Source organism: Danio rerio, chromosome 1 (genome assembly GCF_049306965.1).
Source record: "Danio rerio strain Tuebingen ecotype United States chromosome 1, GRCz12tu, whole genome shotgun sequence".
In the NCBI taxonomy this organism is placed as follows: domain Eukaryota; kingdom Metazoa; phylum Chordata; class Actinopteri; order Cypriniformes; family Danionidae; genus Danio; species Danio rerio.
Genome location: NC_133176.1, coordinates 48,882,602 through 48,899,073, shown reverse-complemented (window position 1 = coordinate 48,899,073; position 16,472 = coordinate 48,882,602). Strand labels below are relative to the sequence as shown.

Below are 16,472 nucleotides of genomic sequence, written 5' to 3'. Positions count from 1 at the left end.
TGTCTTGCTTTATTTTGGCCTCCAAAACACATTTGCTAAAAGTTTAGCAAGTTCAGCAGTTATTTGAGAGCACTGGCAATTCTTATATTTAGCCTGTAGGGGGAGCTCTACGACAAAAGACTCAACTCCGTCACAGCATTCACAAAGTCCACTGAGCGGAGCGATACAGAATCGAAAGCCGACATGAGTCCACTCTCTTCGGTTCACACAGCGTTCTACCGGTCCATCCGAATTCTCATTATTTTCTGTCACGTTTGTCAAACACTGTTTTTAGGCTTTTAGCTGATAGAAACCCTTCTGTTCTGACTCAACACAGTCAGCTTGAATCAAATGAATCCTGCAATCTTCATTTGAGTACCAGAGCTGCTTCTCCTGCTTCAGACTGTGTGACACTGAAACACTCGCTTTGACACTGAGGTAACTGAATTGAAGTGACTCATTTAGACTGCGCTATTTATCGTAGCTTTTGTGGACGATACAAAAAAATATCGTCGTCTTTGTTTATTTGGTTTGTCGTTTCAAGGGTTTCCTCTTGGCTTGAAATGGTGGGCGGAGCCAACCGCTCTTCCCGCTCTGTGACCAGGGAGAAGAGTACACTGGTTAGTCAGTGAGTGTAGTAGTGTACTAATGTAGTGTAGCCTACTGTCAGACCACAGTTTACGCTCTCTAACTTAATAAATTCAAAATATCAGTCCAGTGGAATTCAGCATTAAGGTAGATGTGAAGTAGAAGACCTTTCTTAAATAACTCACACTAAATACAGCTCTTTTAATTAATAATTCACATTTGATGTTTTTGTTAATTAAGATAAATGTGTGTACGCTTATATAACCCTTATCAAGTGCAGCTTGCTATATATTGGTTACATTACATAAAGTGTTCCTATGATCTTTATGAGCTCCCCAACAGCTCACAGGCGGTATTGCAGCTAGTAGACATTTTAAACAGAGAAATGCCTCTTGCTTCACATGCTGCAAGTCATAACAACAAAATGGCTGACCATCACGAGATTATAAAGTATGTCCCCTATATTTAGCCAACACGATTTTTACTGGATTACTTTGCAGTCTGAAAACTGAACATGCTTACATGTGAATCAGTCATTTAAAATGTGTTATACATCATCCATCATAAAATAATGAGTTGGGTGTGTGCACCTAATTTCAAAAACAGTTTAGAAAAATTTAATTGCTCATGTTTTATTCAGGTTTGCTAAAAAGCGATCTGAAAAATAATTATTATATGAACCTGCATGAGGACAGAATAACTCCTCCCATGGGTCAAATCTCCCACCCCCACTTTCACCACCACACCCTCCCCCTCTGAAACAACACCGTCTGGTTATGTTACAAAGCTGCTCTATAAAAAACGTGCCTGCATAAAACAAAACGACTTCAGTTGTTTATTATGTTCGGTTCTGGCTTTTCTTGCATTGCTATCCAGCAACACTAGAAACCTTTTGTTTTACCTTTTGTTTTTACACCTGTTTATTTATTGCTGCCCCCAAACATTGGGTTTTTCTTGCACTGCTATTCATTCACGTTTCAAGCGCGGCAGGACTCCGATTCCCGAACGGATGACTGTTCTTTGCTTAAAGGGGCAGTTCGATTAGCAAACGGATGACTCACATGAACCGATTCTATTAGGGAATCAACAATACATGAATCAATCGAGCGGTAACTCACTGAAAAATGACTCAAATTATTTTTATGTCCGACTAAATTAACCAAATACATTGTAGGTATAATCATAGTATGCAGTACATGATGATACTGAACAAAGACAGCGTTTAAGTGTGTAAAAGTACCCAAAACAGAATCTCATCTAGATGTTACACGGTGTTATGTTGTAGCTGTATTAGGCACATAGCCAAACATGATATTTCTTCCGTTATTATTGTAACGTATAATTTTGGCAACTATTAGATTATAATAACAATAACAAACATGATGAGAACATAACTGAACCAAGTTAGTTTCTCTGACTCTGTAGTACCACTGTAATTACTGTTGACTACAGTATTTATCGACGGACATTTTGAACACGCGACTTGTAGGTAGGAGGCGCTTCATTTTCGATTGTCCCGGTGTCCCGCGAAACCCGTGTCTCCTCCTCCTGTTGTTGAAGAGGAGAAGAGAGCGCGAATCGGCAAGCGAACTACACTGTAGAGTTGCTGTCAGCCTGTGCTCACTGTAGCCTACAGTCAGTCTCCCTGTGAGCTATCTGTGTGACTGTGCGTGATTCCGTTGCGTGACGATAAAGACGTTACCAACAGAATCCGCGTTTGCTGATGCGCTGTTTTTGAACGTACACAATACGAAACAGTCCACCACGGTAGCGAATTTTTGGAGATACCGGTTGAGAGGCTCTCAGACTAAAACAGTACAGGGTGAGTTTTCTACACTTGTTTGTTTGTTCTTCAAATGAATTGTATTTTGTGAACATTTCTAAATGAGTTGTTTTCTGAAATTAGTGCATTATTGAAGTTTTGTTGTCTTCAATTTCAGTTGTGTTTTAATGTTAACTGTAACGTGATTTGCTTGTCACATATTGGACATCTGTTTTAATGTTGGACTATTAATAAGTGCAAATTTAAACAAAAAAAGTTATTTATAAGGGCAAGTTTATATTTTAAAAAGTAGCCTCCCAAAGTAATGTAAGCAATTATTTATTACAATTATGTAGGATAAAATTTAATATGTAAGATGAAATGAATGTTTTTGTTTAAAAATGTTTTAGGGGTTTGACTGTAGTTTACTGATTGCAGTGTTTGACTCTAATATGATTTCATATATATATATATATATATATATATATATATATATATATATATATATATATATATATCTGCACATGTTGATTCATATTACACTTAAAGTTTGAATAATTGTAGCGTTGATTGAAAAAGTTTTGTTTATAATGTTATTTTACATCTGTAAAAAAATGGCAGCCATGATTAATTTATTCTATGAGCAAATATGCAAATATGTGATCTCAAGATGTCACTCGCTTGAGGTAATCCACTACATGTTGAAGTAAAACAGCCGCAGTTAAAGGGGTTGCACACCGGATGCGCCAATCAGCGCCGCCAGATGTGCCGAATATGAAAATCAGTGCGCAACATGTGTGCACAGTTAGCAGTTGGAAGTCTCGCACACCAGACGTGCACATTTGCATGTTATTTAAAATAAAAATATTCAGTTGGCGTTCTGTAGTGTGGCAGAAATATGAAGTTTTCTGAGTCATAGCTGGCGGTGTACGAACCCTGATAGAAATCTGTTTAAAATTCTAAAAGGCATACTGATTCTTGGCGTGTCGTGGTGCTCCGCCGAGTTGCGCATTCAGTGTGCGAACACCTTTAGGCTTTGAATTTGAAGTCTTAATTTCATTTATTTGTGCATTATTTTTGCTGTATTTATTTATACCGTTATCCATATTCAAAAGATATACAAAATAGTGAAACTAAAAAATCTTTAAATTACTGTACCAAAAAGGTCACACACATACACACACACAGACACAACGGCTTTCAAAATATGTTTTTTAACCGGTTTCCCTTATCTCGCTTTCATTTGTCAAAAACCAATTAGCCCCAATTCACAATTCCCCACCCCCTTAAGCTTATGGCACTGGCTGATATTGTGTTGTTTTGTTAGTTGACAGCAGCTTTGTTAAGCAGGTCGCACACTAGAAGTGCCGCTCGGCGCCGCGACACGGCGCGTACATGACAGTTTAAAGTATTACACACCAGACGCGCACATTCGAATGATATTTAACATGAAACTAATCAGATGGCGCTCTGTGGCGCGGCTGAAAAATGAACTGCGTCCTGAGCCGTCGCCGGGCGCCGCCGCCTACAGTCGCCAGCTTGCGGCGCCGGTGTGTGTATCCTGATAGAAACCCATGTTTAGAACTCTAAAATACATGGCGCTGCGTGGCGCGCTTCTGGTGTGCTTCTGGTGTGCGACCTGCTTTAGGCTGCATGTCCACTGAATCGTTTGTGCGCTTTAGAAAAGCAAGCACCAATCTAAAAACACTCAACAATCATTGTTGCAGTGCAGCTTTTTAAAAGTGAGTTTCTATGATACAAAAAATTCCTGCTGTACCTTTACAAGTTTACCATTAAGAAAGTCTTTAGCAGATTATTTATTGACAGTTGCATGGAATTGTCCTGCCCATCCTCCACTGTAATTGGATAGCTCAAAAGTGATACTGATGGGTGCTGTATTTTTCAATGTGCAAGGGCTGAAAATATGTAAAGCACTAATGCTATGCTACAGGCACTCAACAAACGTGGCACTACCATTTAAAATAACAGAAAACAAACTCAGCTTGTCCAGAAAAACCAGAGCACCTGAAGGTGTGAAAATGCCAAATCAACAGTGTTTGTAACTTCCGCTAAGCAATCGACTATAACCTGTGAATAATTTGCTTGGGAAAATAAATGGGCAAATCTGTGTAATCTTAACCCTTTGACACAATCACACTGGTGTGATCAGCCTTAGCTGGTCTTCGAAATCTCCAAAATGGCTTCTTAATTCAAATTTACTTTGCCTCAATGTGTCATTTGTAAAATACAACCTCAAAATTCAACCTCTCTTTGCAACCAAAAAAAAAAAATTCTATTGAGCCATTACCCAGCAGGTTCTGTGCGGTACTTCATTCGCCGCTTTTCCACTGTTGGGCCATTGCAAGCCAGGGCTTTCTTCGGTATATAGCTTGATAGCTTGAGCAGTGAGGCCAAAATCACATTGCATATCCACTTTCAGGCCAATAGCTCTTGACACACCATGCAAACTCCCTCCTCCGGAATGCCACTCGAATCAAACATCACACAACTCACCCCGCTCAGAGGGAAGAAGAAAGTCAAATCAGAATTGCGCAGATAAAGCACTCCATCGCATTATCACAAAATGATCAAAATAGAGACAATTACTACCTACATGTTACTGTACAGCATTAAATTATATTTCTATATTTAATTTATTATATTCGTTTAATCACCATTGACTGTGTGCATAGTGCATCGAGTGGTCTCACCACAAACGGAAGGGCAATTTATGTAACACCCTGAAATTTAAAATGGAAACATAGGGGCAATCTTAAGCAAAAATTACTTGATGTTTTATGCAATATCTTCAACTGAACAGTGGTTATATGTATGCGCATGCAGCCTACTCTCGTGCACGATTTCAAATGGCTGTAGACCCTCTTGACTTGGGCAACTCTTGACTTTGCTTTTACCTCACCACAAAACCCCAGCTGGCCCAATTTAGCCCAAGGTATTCAGTGGGCCAAAAAGGCTGGCAGTTGGCCCAAAGGAAACCCTGAAAAGGCCTGATCAGGCCTTGGAAATGACTGTGGAAAAGCAACTGGGCCTGGCTCACATCAGCGCGCTGACTTTAGGCACGACAGTGGAAACGCAGCTTTTGACTTCCTCATCCTAAAGCATGTGCTTTGATGGGCATGCTGTTGCCCTTGCTGTTGGGTATGGGTGCAAGTTTTGCAGTGAGGAGTTACTACTTAACAACATAAACTAGAGCCATGTTATAAAAAACTTTTCACGACTTTTTCCAACCTGGAATTTAAATATTTGTCACTGGAGGGTTTGAAAGCCATGTCTATCAGCTGAATTGTCAACAAATCTCTCATATATCTGATCATAGACACTTCAGTGTTTATGTATGTGTGTTCACGCTTTGTGAACAGCAGTAAAGAGATTTTGTTTCCACTTTCAAAAGTAACAAAATCAAAAACCCTACCCTGCCATTTTTGGTAGCCTGTTGAAGTGTACCTGGCACAATTATGTTATACCAAAAGGCTGCAGCTAGACTGGTTTACAGAGTATATTCCTCAGCGCATGCAACAAGAAATGGGAATGACTACACAGGATATGCCTTTTTTTAAATAAATGCAACAAGAAATGGGAACAACAACACAGGACATGCCATGTTTGAAATTAAACCGTCAAAACATGTTCAAGTAGGCTTGTTGTCTACTTGTGACAAAAAATCAAATGCTAGGAAGCTAGATCAGAATATGTCTTCTGTTGATGCCCAGGAGGCTTCTTCTATGTATGCTTCCTCTATGTAATTGTGCAGATTTTTTTCACGTCTACATTTGAAATAATGAACTTGAGTTTGCAAAAGACGTGATATGTAAACGTCTCGCATGGTTCTTTAGAGCAGAAAGGACATAGATCGCAACTTTCTGTTGTACACCACACCAACACAGTAAGCATACTGTTGGCATTGGAAATGCAAGATTGTTTCACTGCTTTTGAGACTTCCAAGTCTTTAGCTGCTGTTGATCATTACCTGGAATAAAAACATACTGATATTTTTTTTTATCTCTTTTACAGGTATTCAATTCTTTGTAATGTTAAAATTTCCCACTCTTCATCCACAATGTTAAAACATAAGACGGTAAAGCGTAAAGCCAGTGTCACCATTAATTACAAAATAGTAAATAATCCACGAGACAACTGACAAATATTTATAAGATAATCAGTAAAATTCATGGAATTTGTGACCATGTGTCTGCTTCATGAAGATATTTGAATAATTATATAAAGTCTGAAAAATAACTGTGGCATGCTTTGACCAGTTTGTGCAATATTGTACTCTAAAACATAGCTCATGCTCTGGTGGACTGTGTGATTTGGACACTGATGGAAAACCGAGTCCCACTAGTAACATCACTGGGATGCAAATATTGTTTGGACTCCAGAGAGCAGAGCTTATGGAAGTGAATCCAGATCCAAACAGGTCCATGAGAGATCTTTCTAACTATCAACAACTGTTGGGGTTTATCATTCTCCTCCGTTGGTGTACTCTTGCCCTGTAACAAAGATAGTCCAGACCTACTTGAAGGTGCATTCAGTTGAGTTCAACAGAGTCATACAGGGCAACAAAGAAGATGCAGTTGAGGGGTCAGATCTTTATCAAATAAAAAGACTAAGTTATGGACCGCTGAACAGTCTTGATTTTCAGTAATTATGTCACGTTTTGTGGTTGTCATGTGCCTCCAAATTGCTATGGCTAAACTGTCCTTCTTCCCTTGCCTGTTGGCCTGTTCCACAGCTGTAATAGTTACAATCAATTTATAATTGTTTTTTTTTTGTTATGTCAGATGACGAGTGTGCTCTTTTAATTAATCATAACGTTACAAAAAAAAAAATGTCCACCCCTAAAGACCACTTAAATGGTACAGCCCTTCCTGTCAGTACTTTTCCACTCACATATTGCAGTCCACTGTGGGGGAGGGGAATGACTGTGCTTGTGTTGAATCACAGAGTAGCTACGATTTTGTGCTATGTATTTTCTCGTTTGTTTTAACTTGTATGTCACGTAAAGGTCGTAGACAAATAGTCTGCTCACAGACATCAGATCTGAGTGTACTTTATTACAATGCAATTACAGGTGCTAGCTGTGCAGTGACAAGCACAGTGTTTAACCCGTGGTTCCATGAGTACATGGTTGAATTCTCCCCTCCCTTTTGAGCTCTGTTAATCAGTGCTGTTATATCACATGTGCTGTACTTTAAAAAAATGCGAAATACATTGAAATAGGTTATTTGCTCATTTTATGTACTCATATTACAGGAAAGCACAGACTTACGTCTCTGTGGAAAATGTGCCTCTGCTGATCTACTATCAAACAACAAGACTAAGTTATGGATAACTTGTCATGCTTAATTGTCAGTGCCTATAGGATGTTTCGTGGACATCACATGCCCACAAATGCCATGGCTGAATTGTCCTAGTTTCCTTGACTGTCAACCTATTCCATATCTGTAGTGTATTAAATTTATAATTGTAAAGCAATATAGAATTTTCATTTTTATGTCAGGGAAGGTGTGTTCATTTAAATAATTATAAAATTACAAAAACAACTGTTGCCCCTAAAGATCTTTTAAATGGTACAGCCCTTTCTGTCAGTACTTTTCCACTCACACATTGCAGTTCACTGTGGGGGAGGGGAATGGCTGTGCTTGTGTTGAATTCCAGAATAGCTACGATTCTGTGCTATGTATTTTTCCCGTATGCTTTACTTGTATGTCATATGAAGGTCATAGACAAACAGTCTGACAGACATCCAATCTGAGTGTACTTTATTTTTAATGCAATTACAGATGCTAACTGTGCAGTGGCATAGCTGCAGTGTTTAACTCGTGGTTCCATGAGCCCCTCTTCCCTTTTAAGCTCTGTTAATGAGTGCTGTGTAATCACATGTTCTGCGTGTGCTGCACTTTATAAAAAAGCAAAAATACATTGAAATGTGTTATTTCTTCATTGTATGTGCTCATATTACAAATAATGCACATACTTAAGGTTATTGCACACTGAATTCAAAATTTTCGTCCTTAATTTTCACACGTCAAAAAATAAATTCGACCTCACGTTGTGTGACTCGTATAGACACACTGCCTCCGAAATGTTCTTCCGTCATAAGAAAATTCTAACTGGGTTCGATTTTTTTCTGTTTTTCACATCCGAAGAAAATTGCTTTGAGATGTCTTTTGACAGTTAAGAGAAAACGTACAAGTGAAAGGCAAAATATAAGATGCTGTCACTTAGTTGAGTCAAAGATAACTTTATGACAAACACAGAGCATAATATAAGACAGAATGTGGCGGAGAGTTGAGAACCCATATACTGGATTCTGTGACTGGCACACCTCTCCCCTGCTGCTGCTTGGGGTGTGTGTGTGCGTGCGTTTGTGTGTCTCCATACATTTGACGTACTTATGAACATTATAAACGTCTCATGATCCACTTCGATTCGTTGCTCTGATACGTCAACGCAGCTGTCATCTTAATGTCTGTAACGTTACAGGTGCCAGTCTCCGTTCTGGATTCGTTTACGTACGTAATCGTGTTAAGTATCACAAGCAATGTATCAAAATACCACAGATTTCCTGAAATGAACTTTGTATTTGGGGATAACAAAGTGCAGCTCTTTGATAATGAGCTGAGCTCTTCTTCTAGTTTTGGAAGAACACAGTATGTAGCATATTCCTCTTTCTTTTCCTTAGGAGAAGAGAGGAGAACAAATTAAACTTGAATTGACTCCGAATTATAAGACGTAGTGTGAAAGGTTTGTGTACGCGACAAATCTTTCGGATAGTAATACGAAGACGCAAACGAATATTCGGACTTCAGTGTGCAAAGTACTTTGAATCTTTATGGAAACTGCATCTTGAGATCTAGTATCTGACAACAAGACTAGGCTATGGATAACTTGTCATGCTTGATTTTCAGTGCCTATAGCATGTTTGTGCCCCCAATAGCCATGGCTAAATTGTCCTGGTTTACTTGCCTGTCTACCTTTTCCACAACTGTAATAGTTGCATTAAATTTATAGTTGTAAAGCAACATAATATTTTAATTTTTGTCAGACGAAAAGTGTGCTATTTTCATTAATCATAAAATTACAACCTTACACCCCTAAATAACTCTTAAATGGTACAGCCCTTTCTGTCAGTACTTTTCCACTCACTCATTGCTGTTCATTGTGGGGGAGGGGAATGCTTGTTGTGTTGAATCCCAGAGTAGCTACGATTTTGTGCTAAGCATTTTCCCCGTTTGTTTTAACTTGTATGTCAAGCGAAGGTCGTGGGACAAATAGTCTGCTTATAGACATCAGATCTGAGTGTACTTTGATAAAATGAAATTACAGACACTAGCTGTGCAGTGGCAAGCACAGTGTTTAACCCGTGGTTCCATGAGTACATGGTTGAGCCCCCCTTTCCTTTTGAGCTTTGTTAATCAGTTCTGTTATATCACACGTTTAACTTGTGCTGCACTTTATAAAGAAGTAAAAATGCATTGAAATGTGTTATTTCTTCATTTTATGTGCTCATATGAGAAATAATGGTCTGACTTGAAAGCACAAACTTAAATCTCTATAGAAAGTGTGGTGCCTCTTCTGATATACTATCAAACAACAAGACTAAGGTATGGATAGCATATCATACTTGACTGTCAGTGCCTATAGGAGTTTTCGTGGACATCACGTGCCTCCCAAAGCTATGGACGAGTATACCTAGTTCCCTTGTCTGTCAACCTATTCCACAGCTGTAATAGTTGCATTTAACTTATAATTGTAAAGCAATATAGAATTGTTATGTATGTCAGATGAAAAGTGTGCTCTTAATTAATCATAAAATTACAAAATATATGTGTTCCACCCCTAAAGATCTCTTCAATGGTACAGCCCTTTCTGTCAGTACTTTTCCACTCACACATTGCAGTTCACTGTGGGGGAGGGTAGTGCCTGTGCTTGTGTTGAATCACAAAGTAGCTACAATTTTGTGCTATATATTTCCCCGTATGTTATGCTTGTCTGTCATATGAAGGTCATAGACAAATAGTCTGTTTATAGACATCAGATCTGAGTGTACTTTATTTAAATGCAGTTACAGATGCTAGCTGTGCAGTGGCATAGCTACAGTGTTTAACTCGTGGTTCAATGAGTACATGGATGAGTTCTCTCGTCCCTTTTGAGCTCTATTAATGAGTGCTGTTATGTCACAGGTTCTACTTGTGCTGTACTTTACAAAAAAAAAAGCGAAAATACATCGAAATGTGTTATTTGTTCATTTTATGTGCTTATATTACAAATAATGGTCTGACTTGAAAGCACAAACTTAAATCTCTATGGAAATTGTGCCTCTTGAGATCTACTATCAAACAACAAGACGGCTTGTGCACACCGGACTTGCCTGCCTTTTCCGTAGACGTTTAAAGCCTCGTGACTAAATAAAGGGCGCCAATGTGATCGTGCACAGCAACGCGCAAAACGTCTGGCATTAAAGCGTCATTTTTTAAGAAACGCCTCATGCGCGTTTTTTTGTTTTGAAATGCTGTCAAAACCTTCTCCACCAATCACATTGGCTCTTTGTTCACGTGCACGGAGCTGCTGAAGTTGCAGTAAACAGCACTTGGAGGCGCTCAAGTGCTAAACTGTCAATGTGAGATCACGTTGAAGAAGATGTCTAGAGGCGATATGAACGTGGAGCTGCTTATTGCACTGGTAAACAATAATCATTTCTTTATCGCTAGAACACGAGCTGCTACTTAAACCATCCATGCTTGTTCGAATTGCCAGTAAGTTTAATAACAAGCATGTCAACTTTCTGTCTTCTTCTTCTGTGTTACAAGTGGGTGTCAGAAGCTGTGTAGCGCCATCTAACGTCAAGGAGTGGTTTTGCACACTCTTCTGTTCGATGTCAGCTAAAATCACTTGGGTTTGAATCTGGAAAAAGATCTCGAAAAACGCTGACGATAAACAAGCCTTTATGGACAGCTTGTCATGCTTGACTTTCAGTGCCTATAGAATGATTGTGTCTCCAATAGCCATGGTTGAATTGTCCTACTTCACTTGCCTATTTACCTTTTTTCACAGCTGTAATTGTTGCATTCAACTTATAGCTGTAAGGCAATATAGTATTTTTATTTTCTCTGTCAGAGGCGACATGTGCTCTTTTAATGAGTTATACAATTACCAAAAAAATTGTGTTCCACCCCTAAAGATCTCATAAATGGTACAGCCCTTTCTGTCAGTACTTTTCCACTCACACGTTGCAGTTCATTGTGGGGGAGGAGAATGGCCGTGCTTGTGTTGAATCCCAGAGTAGCTACGATTTTGTTCTATATATATCCTGTATGTTTTACTTGTATTGTTGTATGAAGGTCATTGACAAATAGTCTGCTCACAGACACCAGGTCTGAGTGTACTTTATTAAACTGCAATTACAGATGCTCGCTTTGCAGTGGCATAGCTACAGTGTTTAACGTGTGATTCCATGAGTATAGGGTTGAGCCCCCCTTCCCTTTTAAGCTCTGTTAATCAGTGATGTTATTTCACATATTCTGCTTGGTCTGTACTCTATATAAAAAGCGAAAATACATTGAAGTGTGTTATTTGTTTAATTTATGTGCTTATATTACAAATAATGGTCTGACTTTAAAGCACAAACTTAAATCTCTACAGAAAATGTGTCTCTTGAGATCTACTATCAAACAACAAGACTAAGTTATGTATAGCGTGTCATACTTAATTGTCAGTGCGTATAGGATGTTTCATGGACATCACGTGCCCCCAAAAGCTATGGCTGAAATATCCTAGTTCTCTTGTCTGTCAACCTATTCCACAGCTGTAATAGTTGCATTCAACTTATAATTGTAACAAAATATAGCATTTTTATTTTTGTAAGACGAAAAGTGAGCTCTTAATTAATCATAAAATTACTAAATAAATTTGTTCCACCCCTGAAGATCTCTTAAATGGTACGGCCCTTTCTGTCAGTACTTTTCCACTCACACATTGCAGTTCACTGTGGGGGAGGGGAATGACTGACTCCCAGAGTAGCTTCAATTTTGTGCTATATATTTCCCAGTATGTTTTACTTGTATGTCACTTGAAGGCCATAGACAAACAGTCTGTTCACACAAATTTAAAAATACATTGAACTATTCTATTTTTTTTTTCATTTTATTCGTTTATATTATTAATATCTGAATGATTTGAAAGCACAGACTTAGATCTCTATTGAAAATGTACCTCTTCAGATCTTCTATGAAACAACAAGACTAATTTAATGATAGATAGTCCTACATGATTTTCACTACCTAAAGCATGTTTTCTGGATGTTTCGTGCTACCAAGTAGCTATGACTGCATTGTAATTCTTTCCCTCATTGTCACCCTATTCCACAGCTGTAATAGTTACATTCGACTTTTAATTGAAAAGCAATATATATGTATATATTTTATGTCAGTTGAAAAATGTGCTCATTAAGTTAATCATAAAAATACGAAACATTGTGTTTCACCCCTAAAGATCTCTTAAATGGCACAGTCCTTTCTGTCAGTACTTTTCCACTCACACGTTGCAGTTCACTGTGGGGGAAGGGAATGGCTCCTTGTGTGTTGAATCCCAGAGTAGCTACGATTTTGTGCTATGTATTTACTCGTTTGTTTTAACTTGAATGCCACGTGAAAGTCGTAGACAAATAGTCTGCTCATAGACATCAGATCTGAGTGTACTTTATTGAAATGCAATTACAGATGCTAGCTGTGCAGTGACAAGCACAGTGTTTAACCCGTGGTTCCATGAGTACATGGTTGAATTCTCCTTTCCCTTTAAGCTCTGTTAATCAGTGCTGTTATATCACATGTTCCATTTGTGCTGTACTTTAAATAAAAAATACAGAATACATTGAAACTGGTTCTTTCTTAGTTTTTTTGTGTCTATTTCATAAATGGTGGAATGACTTGAAAGTACAGACCTAAATCTCTTTAGAAAATGTGCTTCTTCTGAAATGGTACAATCTTAGCAAATCAAACTCAAAAATTGAAAAGAGAGAGCATGTTGTGTTCTGAGTGAAGAAAATAGGACAGAACTGGCTGAAACCGGTTGTGGCAGCACAGCTATACTTCCTGATTAAACAGTGGCACTGTGAACAGAGGTTTCATATCGCTAGCTATTAGTCCTAGACCATTATCGTATTTTTGTCTGTGCATGACTCAAACTATACACACTCAATGTGCACTGAGAAATAATGAAACAAATTTTCACATTTTTTAATGCTTTCGCCAAGTATTAATAATTAGTTCGAATAGGGCTTTAGTTTACATTTTGGTCATTAATATTTTTAATATTTCATAATGATTCCGTAAGAATCCAGACAAAAATTGGAATAGGAAAGGATGCAGAAAGAGAGCTACTCATATCCTGAGTGTAAAGAATAGGGCAGAACTGGCTGAAACCGGTTGCAGCAACACAGTTTTACTTCCTGAATGCACAACGCCACTATAAACAACAAGGTTTTGAGGTCATTAGTTATTTGTGTTGTATTGATATGGTTTTACTAAGTGTAAACTTTTTAAAATATACAGCCATTTTGCTTTCTAGGTGATTTAGTGATTCTTAATGCTGCGAATAAGCAACAAAATCCCAACGAAGAAGATGTCTGTTAAATTAGTTAAAATATATTCAGAGTTGTCATTTTTACATTTTTACGTCAGTCTAACGTTTAAAAGGTCTAAAAGTTGGTGGGGGACAATTGTACAATTGTTGTTTATGCCTCTGTAAACCAAAACAGGTTGTTATCTTGGTTCTATATAAAAAGCACATGATATACTTTTTAATCTTGAATATTCTATTGTAAACTAACATCTATGTTAAGTGATCGCATGATATTTGTAGTATTTGATCGAGTAAATGCAACACGCAAAATCAGTGTGTAAATCATTATTAATTTAGCTTTAGGGTGGCAACAGATTGATGTCACAATTAGGAATTTAAATGAAAGATTTGTCATCATTTACTTATTGCGTTGCAAGAGAGTGAGTAATTGATGTTAAATTTCTTCTCGGGTAAACTACATTTCTTAAGATCCATTTGATAAAGAACTTTTTTATGTGTCAATGAATGTACTACTTATTTAAAATGAGCTAAATCAACAAAATTCTTGAGATTTTTTGGGCATAACGTAATAGTTTTATGTTGAATCAAGCTAAATTTGCAAAAACAAGTAAGTTTTGTCTTATTCTATTTTTGTTGGGACAACATTAAGCAATTGTGTGGAACCCAGCATTTTTTACAGTGTAGTAATGGGCGCAACACCAAATATTAGATCCAGTATGATACTCAATACCTTAGGACTAACAAGATAGACTACAGAATAGATGATAGATTTGCGTGTCATGTTACAAGAATATTCAATAAAATAACAACAGATACACACTGGAGATTCCACAAAGGCCATATAGAATTATATAGGCAACTTATCATTATATGCATGTTGGTTTTTTATTTTCGCCTCTTAACATATTCTTTGGACATAGAGACATGGGATTCCCATAATTTGGCAATGATGCAACAATTAATTAATTTGCTTTACTCAAATAGCGTTGACAAAAATATAAATAATGATACAGAGATGAACTACTGCAAGACTGTAATCTGATACAGCCTTTGTTATACTTTGGCCAGTGTTTTATTAACGACTATTTGGTTCTGTAGTAATTAATTTATCGGTTAATTTACAATAATAATGTATCGGTATTTGGCTTCCCTCCCCCACACTTATATAGTTTGTGCTAGCTCATAATTGACTTCTCCTGGCTTCCTTAATTAAATAAATGCCCATACATACTTGTTATAAAATGAGTATGTTTATGTTTGTGGTATTGTAGAATTAAAACAGGATTTAGACCTGTCTTTAGACCCAGGATTTAGACCTTGTCCATGTCTTTTCTGTTGTGATAGTTCTGCTTTAGTTGCTGACCCAATTAAGCCCTTTTTTTTAAATAAAATAATAATAATTTATGGTAGAGAGATAGTACAAAGTACTTGAGTGTCGTACTGTTGGTTCTCGGGTCCTTCTCAGTGCTCATCTGAGTATTTTGAATGCATTCATTGCCTGTGACCTTTAAATAGTTAGGGCCATGCTATGCTAGTTAAGCTACAGAAATTATGCAACGTCATCTGTAGATCCATCTTTTCAGTCATACTGGAAGTATTTTGATTGAATATCTCATCCAAACTGATGCATCCAAAAAAAAACTTGGAATAGTAGATAATTCAGCTTGTTTATCTGTGCCTCTGCGTACACATCTGTGTCTGTGTGGATTTATGTTGTTTGTGTGAAACCTTTACACACTAACACAGATATTTGAAGGTTTTGTTCACATTTGCTGTGCCTGGGTCATTCTAATCCCCCACTAAACAGAATCCTGTGTTATCCTGCTTCCTTTGTCACAATTCTCATAATTTATCCAATGTTAATATGCTTATTTGCATCTCAGTGTCATTGGTTGTGTAACTGTATCGTAAAAATAATGGCACTAATAATGTGTAATCTAATATTAATTGTTAAATTGAAAGGCCCTTCTTTCCTTACAGGTTGTTTGTCATAGATTTTACTCAATAGGGTTAGGGTTGGGGTTGGGGTTAGGTCACGTGTCACTATTTAGTCACTATTTGTTACTGTAGTACTTTTTCTCCATCAAACTGAATAAACAAAAAACACTGTTTCATGGTTGTCAAAAGCGCATAAATATGAGGCATGTGATTGGCTCGAGGTTGGTAAGCATGTAACATTTTACCACCACAAAAGTGGTGCTAACACTGCTTTTGAGAAGCGTTTCCAAGCCCAAAAAGTGGTGTTAATTCTGGTTTTTGTTTTAATTGTAAAACTTTCAGTGTGAAATGTCAAATCGGAGCACCGAATCTGACAACATGAGTCTTATTTTATCCCATAGGGTAAGTGACAAATCATTTTTATGCCAGCGGAGACACCAACTGGAATTGTAAAATAATGACCCCCCATCCCTGCAATTCCTGGCGTTATTCTTACATTATTTATGTACTTATTTATGTACCTGTTTTTTTAGCATTAGTTCATGCAATTTTTAGGTGCCAGGGTATTTTTATGTGTTCAATATGCACCTTGGTGTCCTCA

The 16,472-nt window shown here is 37.5% G+C and overlaps 1 protein-coding gene across 4 annotated transcripts in view; it reads left to right on the top strand.

The window, feature by feature from the left end:
- Window positions 1-141: 141 nt before the first annotated feature.
- Window positions 142-16,472, top strand: part of atf7ip (activating transcription factor 7 interacting protein) — a 46,437-nt gene continuing 30,106 nt past the window's right edge. For 2 of the 4 annotated variants that reach the window (XM_073945484.1, XM_073945443.1), the window contains exon 1: window positions 142-417. The gene's annotated coding sequence lies outside the window, so the exon portion shown is untranslated. Of the gene's footprint in view, window positions 418-2,159; window positions 2,390-16,472 lie in introns of those variants that run through there. The other 2 variants (XM_073945466.1, XM_005160043.5) reach the window with 1 other exon arrangement.